General features: G+C 41.0%; 1 long non-coding RNA gene across 2 annotated transcripts in view; it reads left to right on the top strand.

Annotated features, from left to right (window-relative positions):
• Positions 1 to 1,724: 1,724 nt before the first annotated feature.
• Positions 1,725 to 10,557, top strand: part of LOC123980688 — a 12,631-nt gene continuing 3,798 nt past the window's right edge. The window contains exon 1 of one of the 2 annotated variants that reach the window (XR_006827541.1): positions 1,725 to 1,881. This is a non-coding gene — a long non-coding RNA (uncharacterized LOC123980688). Of the gene's footprint in view, positions 1,882 to 7,294; positions 7,410 to 10,557 lie in introns of those variants that run through there. The other variant, XR_006827542.1, reaches the window with a different exon arrangement.

Raw genomic sequence — 10,557 nt, 5'->3', positions numbered from 1 at the left:
GTACACCACAAAGCTTGTTCAATCATGTTTTTATCAACTTAGAAATATAGCAAAAATTCGATCTATGTTAACTTTTAAGGACACCGAGACCATTTTACACGCCTTCATCTCATCACGCCTGGATTATTGCAACAGCCTTTTCACCTGTTTAACCCAAAAATCTATTGATCGACTCCAGACTGTCCAGAACTCAGCTGCCAGGCTTTTAACCAGAACAAAGAAATATGACCACATTACTCCTATTTTAGCTTCATTACACTGGCTCCCAGTATGTTTTAGAATTGACTTTAAAATTTTATTGATTACTTTTAAAGCTCTTCATGGCCTCTCGCCTTGTTATATTTCTGACCTTTTAGTCCCATACACACCTCTGTTGTCTGTTCCAGAGTCTCGACTGAAAACTAAAGGGGACAGAGCGTTTGCTGTCAGGGCCCCGAGGCTCTGGAACAGCCTGCCCGAGGAAATCAGGTCGGCTGAGTCAGTTAACTCTTTTAAGTCCCTTCTTAAAACATACTTTTATAGGAGAGCCTTTCCCGATTTTATTTGACTTTTTTTTATCCCTTTTATTTTATATTTATCTTCAACGTGTATTTTAGTCTTTTCAATGTTTTCTTGCTTTTATATTGTATTGTTTTTGTATTATTGTTTTTGGGGTATTATTGTCTTTACACTTGTTAAAGCACTTTGTAACTTGTTTTTGAAAAGTGCTCTACAAATAAAGATTATTATATTATTATTATTATTTGAAAGGTCTGTATTATTTGAAAGGAGTGTCAGTGGGGGACCCGGGCCTTGTTAATGAGGCTAGCGGCAGCCAGGTAGAAGCTGTTTCTGTGACAAGAGGTTTTGGTCCTGATGGCTGCTAAACGCGGTGTCATTGCCTGCTTGCCCCGGCTCCAGTGTCCATTCCGGAACCACTACCCCTGCCCACCTGGCCTGAAAATCTCAGTGGCTTAAGTAATATTAGAAGTGTAACGTTAAACACTCCAATTTCATCAAAATTAACATTCCTGTAGAATTCATGCAAAACGCCTATTAAAGGCAGATCCAAAGTAAATTGAATGTAGTTCTTGAACCATTTGGAGTATATGCATGGTTTTGGGCTTCTCTGAAAGATAACACTCTGGGGTGTCTAACCCAAAAGTCAGAATGATTGTAAGTGCTACTGAAATTGATTAATATAAGTTTAAACACACTAAAACTAATATATTTTTTGTTTCCACTTGAAAATGCTTGCTAACAAATGCATGCAGACAGCTATAGCTGGGACTTAAATTTCATACCAATACCATGAAAAATTACTATTTTACACAGGTTTTTCTTAGTGTTCGATCAGTGTATTACTATGAGGCTTCATAGGTGAGTTGTGTCAATTTTGTTTGTATTAGGTGGTCTGACAGAGGCGCTGATTGTACCCGCTGTGGTGATTGTACGTTATCTCGAAATGGTTTGCATTGCTCGAATCACGAGGATTTTAGCTTTCAAACGGTGCATCGTATGAGTATGAAGATTAACAAAGCAGTTGTGTGCACATACTGAAAGCTGCCGCCAGGACCTAATGGCCCGTGAGGCGGGCCCTTGGAATGTTAACATGTGTTTTTGTTTTTGTACAGTAATCAGTGAGGTCCGGTTAGACCCCAGAAACACTACACTCCGGTGGAGCTTTTTATTGGACGCTGAATTAAAACACATCATCAACATTTTAAAATCGTTTTCCAGGAACTGTCAAACTCTAAAAGAGAGAAAAGAGGTAAGGCCCTTCAACTGGCAAGTGCAACAGGCAGGCAGCTATTTAAGCAGGGGATGATTTTGATTGCGGTAGAAGATTGGAGGAGATAGCCGGACGCCGCACCAATCTGCAGCCTGTTGCACCAGCGATACGTAAGTTCTACCTTAAGTTAGGGTGCAAAGTCTACAGTAAACAATACGTTGAAACTAGTTAGTTTGAGACTTAAGCTGTGTTGATGTTTGGTTGCACCACCGAGACGTAAGGTGCATCTTAGCTACTCTGGCGTAAAGTCCATACTCATCAAAACAGTGTCGCAGAAAATGACGTTTACACATCCCATGGCCAATCAGTGAACAGCACTATTCTTAAAAGAGTTTATTACGGTTTTGTCATCTGTTTGTCTCTCTCTCTTTCAACATTTTGCAATACTGAAGAGGCTAACGGCTAAAAATAGCAACAAAACACCAACAAAAAGGTACATATACAAGGACAAATAATTATGATAAATTGATAACTATGAAACCTTAATCTACAGCTAGTCTCACAGTGACATCGAGTGGTAAAACCGCTAACTACAACATAGACGTAATTTAACGGTGCCCGTAACGAACGGTAAAGTATAACGGGCAGATGAAATTGTAACATTATAACTTATATATGCGTAGGAGCCATTATCCCCCTCATATTTCAAAATCTATGTTTTTAAAAACTTATGTCTACATTGGACGTATTTCAGCTGGTGTAACCCTTAAAACATTAGTAGCATGTAAACTCCGACTTAAGTTAGAAATTACATGACTTAGTGCAGAAATGCTTACACTGTGTATATTTTGAAAGATGGTGTCATTATCAGTTATGCGCTGCTGTATTTCGCGCAGTCTTATTGCATTATTGGCAATCATCATGTTCACTATATGGGTCTCTTGCTCTGGAGTGAACATTCTTCCTCTGCCCCCAACATGTGGACGTCTAGCAATTCTGTAAAGTAACAATTTCAGTATTTTTGCATGTATGGTACTGTTGTGTTTCTCATTAGAGTATGGCAGTACTACAAAGTACTTACCGAATCTCATTTCGAAATGTCCTAATGATGCTTGCCACAGTGTAGCAGTTCAAATTAGGCTGAATCCGTTGGCCAGCTGCCCTCAGGGTAATCCCATGGTTGATGACATGGTCCACTATTGTAGCTCTGATGTCATCAGTTATTCTATTTCTTCCTCTTCTTACCCTTCCTCTTTCCCCTCCTCGTCCTCTTCTTGCTCCTCTTTGTCCTCTTCCTCTAACTTCCTCTAACCCTCTCGCTTCTTCACCTCCACGTCCTCTTCCTCCAACTTCTTCACCTCCACGTCCTCTTCCTCCAACTTCTTCACCTCCACGTCCTCTTCCTCCAACTTCTTCACCTCCACGTCCTCTCCCTCTGGTTTTGCTATACGTATTAATAGTTTTAGAAATTGTGCTACAAGAATCACAATTAGCGCTTAAGCATTCAGAAAAAACTGTAAATATAAATAAGGCAAGTAAATCCCGACTTTTGAACAGCTGTTTTTCTGCACATGTAGCGTACTTGTAGAGCAGTATTCAGTGGTTACAAAACATTACGTTACAGTTTTTCTCGATTGCTTAAACACATTGCCCACATTTGCCCACTCTGACATCACATCATTTTCAAAACAGTTAATACACAGGATAAAACTGAAGCTCAATGGCCAAAATGACACTCACAAAACATTAAAAACATACAACATAAGCAAATATTTCCATCAAACACCACAACTTGTGGTCAAATTAATTTATTCTTTCAATCAATCATTACACAATGGACAACAAAATACAAAATACAGCTATCAATATGAAAAATGATGCTTTACAAACTCAAACGGACACTGGGGGGAAAAAAGCTACCAAAGGAAACTTATGGGTGGAAATACCTTTTTTAAAAAAGAATATATATATATATATATATATATATATATATATATATATATATATATTATCTTTCACATTTAGTCCATTCGTTCTTGACAATTATGTCACAGGTTCTCATCAACATCACATTGAATGTTTTCCCTTGCAATGCACCGAGGGAAATACCTCCTTGCATGGCGTATCCATCCCTGGCAGTACTCTGCACCTATTGCCAGGCAACCAACATTCATTGCCTCCAGGAGGGGCATCTGCTCATATGGCCGGAGATCATACACCTTCCACCTCAAAGCAGAGAAGAACTCGAAGACTGGGTTCAGAAAAGGCGAGTATGCAGGGAGGAATTGCATCATAATACGAGGCTGTGCTGCAAACCATTCATTCACAAGGCGAGAGTGGTGGAAAGCCACATTGTCCCAAATTATGACATACGGAGTCATGCCAGGCCTCAACAGCCTTCTCTCTTCGGGTGGAATTAGTATTTCTTTCAATGCATCAAGAAATGTGATGAGGCGCTCTGTATTGTATGGGCCAATAGTTGGTATGTGGCAAAGGACCCCATCATTGGAGATGCCAGCACACATGGTGATATTGGCACCTCTCTGACCTGGCACGGTGACAGTGGCCCTCTGCCCATTGATGTTCCACCCGCGTCTCCTCACTTTACAGAGGTTGAAGCCGGCTTCATCCACAAAAATGAATTTGTGATGTGCCCCTTCAGCTTCAAGCTCCATTATTCTCTAAGAAAAAGAGCAAATTCATAAAGCAAATTACAATAAAAAATCTGTACCTGCACATACTGGAATCGTGCCTCCTTTACGATGTCAGAGTTTCTTTGAAATGGAACTCTGTACAGTTGCTTCATTCTGACATGGTTTCGTTTAAGGACTCGATCTATAGTTGCCAAACTCTCACTGTTTATATTTCTAAATGCTCCCTGATCTGCAATTACTGCTGCCTGGATTTCACGCAGTCTGATTGCATTGTTTGCCATATCTACAATGGCAGACTCCTGTTCAATACTAAATATCTTTCCTCTGCCACCAGTGTGTGGTAATGTCTGGATTCTATAAAGTAAAAGCAAAAAGCATGTCATTAATTGACATTACTGTATGACAGTCACATAAATGGGATTGATAAAACATCTGCATTACTGTAGACACAGTTTGTTCTGCTAACAGGGCAATACAGTAAAGCTGAAATACACAGTGTTATACATTACAGTAACACTGTGAATTACCTGTTCTCATTCCGAAAAAGCCTGACAATAGATGCCACAGTGCCAATATTGATGACATGGTCAATAATTGTTACCTGAATTTCATTTGAAACTTGAGCTCGATTTCATCCTCTTGCTGCTGCAGCTCCTCCACCACGCATACAAACTCCTCTTCCTCGGGCCCCTCTGCCATGGCCTCTTTCCGTGCCTATGGCCTCTTTGATCCATGCTTGCAAATAGCAACACAGAGGTGGCATCTTTTATAGATGGGTGAGGACTGATTGCTGATTGAAGAGTTGTGCAAATGAGTTTCACACAGGTGCATAGAGATTTATAATAATGCAAGTACTTTCTATCAGCTTTCTAGAGATTAGATGTTTTCCTTTTTTCCTACACAGTGAATCCAATAGCGGTCGGGGAGTTTCAAAGAGATCCGTGGTAACTGTTTTGACAAAGGGTGTGAAAAATTTGTGAAACAAATGAAAAAGTGTTTAAACATTTGCAAGAGAAGACTTCTGCTGTGCTAATAATGTGATGATGAAGATCAAGCGGATCCCACTTTCATTTAGTGTCTTAGCAAATGAGAAACACTGTAATGCCACTCTCTCCCGACGATTCCAAACATCAGTGGCAGTAGCTGCCCGAGTTTCTTTCTGTAAGTTTCACATTGCTGTGCTGCTACATCTGCTTCAATAAATTTGTTACTGCGTAACACGTTACTGCCCAACGCTGCTGCTTACACACGTTTCCAAACTATGTCTCCTTTTTTCAAAACTATAAACACAATTCTCCAAACTGCTCACACAAAAAGCAAAATGCCTCATATGTCCTTCAAAATGACACACTGCATTCGAAATACCAGAAACATCCTAAAAAGGAGCACTTTTTTCAAAATAGTAAGTTATGGGATATACCATTTACATTCCAATGTTCAAAACAGGTACTCTGACCTATGACCTATGTATAGGTCTACTGTATACTAAAGCGGTGATTGGTTAGTGATCAGAAAAGCAGTTAGTGTTTGCACATGTGAGGAGTGGCTGTGTGACCTGGTGAATAAGTGTAGCATTTTCATTGGTTGTGTTTGGAAAAGGACAGCAGGTCACTTCCTGTTAGATTTTTGTGTTTTAGGTAGAGAGTTGTGTGTAGTGTTTTGAAAAAATATTATATGCAATAGAAAACTGAGGCTGAGACATAGCTAATCTTTTTGGAGATTTGAGATGAGGTTTTGCTCTTTGAGTGAGAGGTTTCAAAAATTGTGTGAAGTAAAGATTTTGTGTGGAAGCAGCAAATAAAACTGTAAATCAGGCCTCTGGTAGAGACAACAGACCTCTGCTTAAGGATCTTGTTGAGTATTTCTTGGTATATCTTACTAGTTGAAGCATCATTTTACATAATGACTTAGTGTGTTTTAGGGTTTACTATGCGTAAAGAAATAGGGCTGTCGTGGTGAAGTAATTTCCTGCACGGTAACATGTTGGGACTCAACAGCGCATTTTTCATCGATGAAGTCATTTGGTGCCATATAGCATAATAAGAGTGTCTGTGTCTTGTCACCTCACTGCACAGCGAGCCGCTAACAGCAGCTTTATGGCCGATGCAAGCTAGCTGCTGGGTGCTAGTCAACAACATTGCCAAGTTTGACCGTGTCTTTTTCACACATAATGTTAGCAACAGCGTTACCTTCAGGGCATGTCTATCAAGTCAATTTACATCCCACAGCAATGCACGCTAGTGCGGAGCAGAATGGTCTGTGCACAACTAACCAAACTAAATTTCCACCATCATGAAAAATAGCTGCAGGCATCCGATACACTACGCTCATTAATTAGTTAGCTTCAGATGAGGCTTACTGTTCACAGTTTCTCTCAACTGTCCCTCAGGACTGCAACGTTACTCCAACATCGCCAAACCACCTAGCCACATCAGCCGCGCAATATGCTAACGCAAATTTAGCTAACCTTTAAAATAAACAGTAAAGCAACACAAAATACTGCAACCATGGTGATCTGTCCTTGAACTGTTACAGAGCTCGTTATTGTTGTGGAACTTTTGAAGCACTAATTTATTAATTTAACACAGTAAGTACAGTGCAGTTGTTGCAGTGCTTGTAGTGTTGTGTCGTTAGTGAACTTTTCATTCATTTGACCTAATCTTTTACATGACTCAGGAGGAACGAGTAGTCTCAGTGAGTAACTTGTTCATTTTCACGCATGCGTGAATGGTTTTGGACTACGTTCACTCGTCACATGACAGCTGCATGAGTTTGTGACTCATAGGCCTCCCTGTGGGTCTCTGGATTTGAGTCGTTAATAGGCTCTGTGCGCCAGTGTAGTGACGAACTTCCACTTTGTGTAGAATTCGGCATTCTAGTTTCCGGTTTACTTCCTGTTTTCATCCGCTACGGTAAAAATAACGGGACCATGAGTTCTCCCGTTATACGGAAAAAGAAGTACAACGTGCGTGACTCATTTAAGTTGCAAAGAACTGTGTGTGGGTCGAAGGAGCACTGCTGTGTGCCACTTTGCTCAGCTTCAGGTCAGTATAACAGCCATTTGAGCTTCCACCGTTTCCCGAAAGACACCAGCCTTTGTTCACGGTGGCTGCACAAAATAAGGAGGGTGGGATTTTCGGTTGTTTCTACAGTTTATTTAAAAGTGTTAACAGTTAACTCTTATAATCCTTCTTATCTGCAGTGCTACAGATGTATGTCTTCTCTTGAGTACAATGGTAAATAAATAGCTGGTCTTTTTCTTGGGGCAGCAAAAGACTTTTATTGTGTTTGCTTGTTTTTGAAGGCAGTGCAATTCATGAAAAACATCTGCCATTAAGAGTTGAGATGCATAACATTTAACATAACAAACAATTCACGATCAGTTAAAAATAACACAGCATAAAAAAACATTTAACTAAACCTGATGCAGACATTTCTGCAAGTAGACGTAGCAATAAACTTACTCTACTTTCTCTCTGATAACATCAATAACATCACTGTCTCTGTAAATTCTCTGAATGAATACGTTTTTCTCAGCTGACACTACAAAATCACACCAATGCATTCCTATAATTAGCATCTGACCTTGTACCTGCCAGTAGTAACTATGTGTTTGTTTTAGCTCCAGTTTTCCTGACTACATTTGGAGATATGGGCAATCAACGTAGGTTTTAACATTTGGGCACTTCATCTCAATCAGCCCAAACTGACATGGCTCTGAAGGGTCAAAGATTAACCCGTCTGGAGACGCCCCCAGCCAAGGAGCGTCGGGGTGTATCACAAATCCACAGGGGTAGTGGTTGACTAATTCCCAAATAGCATCTGCCTCTAATTCGAGCCCCCTCTTCATAGCCGCTGTCTAACGGGTGCCCTGAAGAATCATGTTAGCCAGACCTCCCTGAAACGTGAGGCTGTCAATCTGGGCCTCCTCAGCTGATGCCATTCATTACATGAACTTTGTGTTCTGGTAGCACATTCCAATTTATGCACCATGTCCCAGGTGACCTCCAGACTCTTGTTGTGTAGCTGTTGTTGTTCAGCACAGACAAACATGCGACTGGATGGCTGCAGGTGGTAATGCTGAAGAGGCACAGATGGACGTGGTGGGGCAGCATGGAAGGACAGGTCTCTCTTTGCTGTAGCTGGTTGTTGGTAGGACAGCACACTTCCGGCCTGAACTTTGCCAAGGGCAGAGTCGACCAGGGGAATTTCACAGCTGATGCCCATGCTGCAGATCATCGGCGCCTCAGCTGTAGAGAAATCTTTGTATGCCTCAGTCACCTAGGAATGTAATAATATATTACATTGTACATGAGTACATTAAATCAAAAGGGGAGGAAAAAGAAAATTATGAAATATATAGTTTAAATAAAGATATTTATTTATATGATATCTTACTGAACTGTGAAATTTGATACTGTTAAATCATTACTCACCCGAAGGACAGAAAGATCAGGCAAGTCCCCACTAAGGCCTTTGTAGAGTGTGCTCCTGTGTGGATAAAATGTACATGAGTGAAAAGTGGAAGATCCAGAAAAGCTATTTTAATTCAAACATACAGCGTGTTGCAATAAATCTACAATATTCAGCTTTTACCTTACACCCTCTGTTGTTGCTCTACACTTTGGTTTAGCAGACAGCACTGTCATCTTGTCCACAGGGCCTGGCTTTATGCCCTATCAAATAATTCAGGGTACAGTTCGAAGTTAAATTTAGTCAAAAAAATACAGCCAACAGGTCTAATATTATAGTGCAAACTTACCAAGGTTCTGGGCTTGTGCCACTGCTGTTCGTTCAGTACAGCGTAGCACAGGAGGGACCACTGGCACTTTCAACTGGGAGTAATGTGCTGACTGGAACAGCAAAGCAACACAGTGGTTGCATAAGGCTGCTCCAGCAACACATGTGCACCAGTGATGCATCAGCTCCACAGGGGTAGACAAGATTTAAAACAAGATTGCATCTTAACTGAATGATGACCTAAGAACTTGAATAAGAACTCGTTTTTTTAACCCAGAGGGGACCAGCTAGGTAAAGTTACCTGCCAAACATAACTGTTTTCACTTGATTTGAGAGTTACATTAAACATAAATTACCTTAGCTAGCTCCCCAAGAACATTAGGAATGCCGGGTTAAGGAAGTAACTATTGGCTTGTGTCCTGATCTTTACTAGAAACTGAGAGGGACAGAAAGTGAATACACATGATAATATAGCTAGCACAAGAACTAACAGTTTGCATTTAAAATTGAGAAAACAACGTTCTATACTGCACTAAAAATGGACTTGTCGCTAACTAGCTTAGCCGCTAACGGTGTTACACACAACATTAAACTCCTGTACTTACTCTCGTAGTTGTGCAGATAACTCGATATGTAGAGTTTAAATCCCTTGTCCCGCTTGCTTGTTGCAGCCGGGGACCAGGCATCAACAATAAGATGGACATCGCTGATGCTTATTTTAGGCAGATCCTGGAGACATCTGGTAAACAGTAATGCTGACATTTTGGGCGGGAGTAAATCAGAAACTGATATGCCGACTTCTGGTAACAGCCGAAGTTCGTCACTACACTTGTGCACAGAGCGTATTTGTCACGTGACAGCTCGGCTACTGTGGAGCAGGAATTACCATTTAGTTCCCCACTAACATGGGTCCTCGGAGTCTTTCGTTCATTCGGCAGGCTGAGTTACTGCCAGCGCTGGAGAATAAGGCAAGCCGGTTGTCACATAACAGTCACTTGAGTGACATTAGATGGATAGTTTGTTAATTAGCCTATATGACATTTAATAAAGCATAATGTCTTTACAGTGCAGTGATGATGTGCTATAGCGTTAACCAACGAAGGTTAAAATCAAGGGCAACTGGACTTGGTTGAAGATACTGGAAGACGTTTCGTCCCTCATCCAAAGGACTTCTTCAGTTCTGACTGACTGGCAGGGAAACTCAGCTATTTAACCTCAGTGGGGTTGTTATCCCGGGTCATCGATACCGCTGGTTCGTTAGTGTTCCTTGTTGCTGTGACGACAGTCGTTACAGTCGTTAAGACCACATGTGGCCAAGACTGAACGACCATCGTTGGTATCTTCACCTGAGGTCAATAGGTTACGTTTGTTGAGTTTCCTGGGAAGTGATGAAAGGACAGCATTGTAAGTGGGGGATAAGTGGTGGCGTAGACCCCCTCCTCTGTTCAATGA

Source organism: Micropterus dolomieu, linkage group LG12 (assembly GCF_021292245.1).
Source record: "Micropterus dolomieu isolate WLL.071019.BEF.003 ecotype Adirondacks linkage group LG12, ASM2129224v1, whole genome shotgun sequence".
Taxonomy (NCBI): Eukaryota; Metazoa; Chordata; class Actinopteri; order Centrarchiformes; family Centrarchidae; genus Micropterus; species Micropterus dolomieu.
Note: the sequence above shows the minus strand (reverse complement) of the source record. Positions and strands in the feature narration are given on the sequence as shown.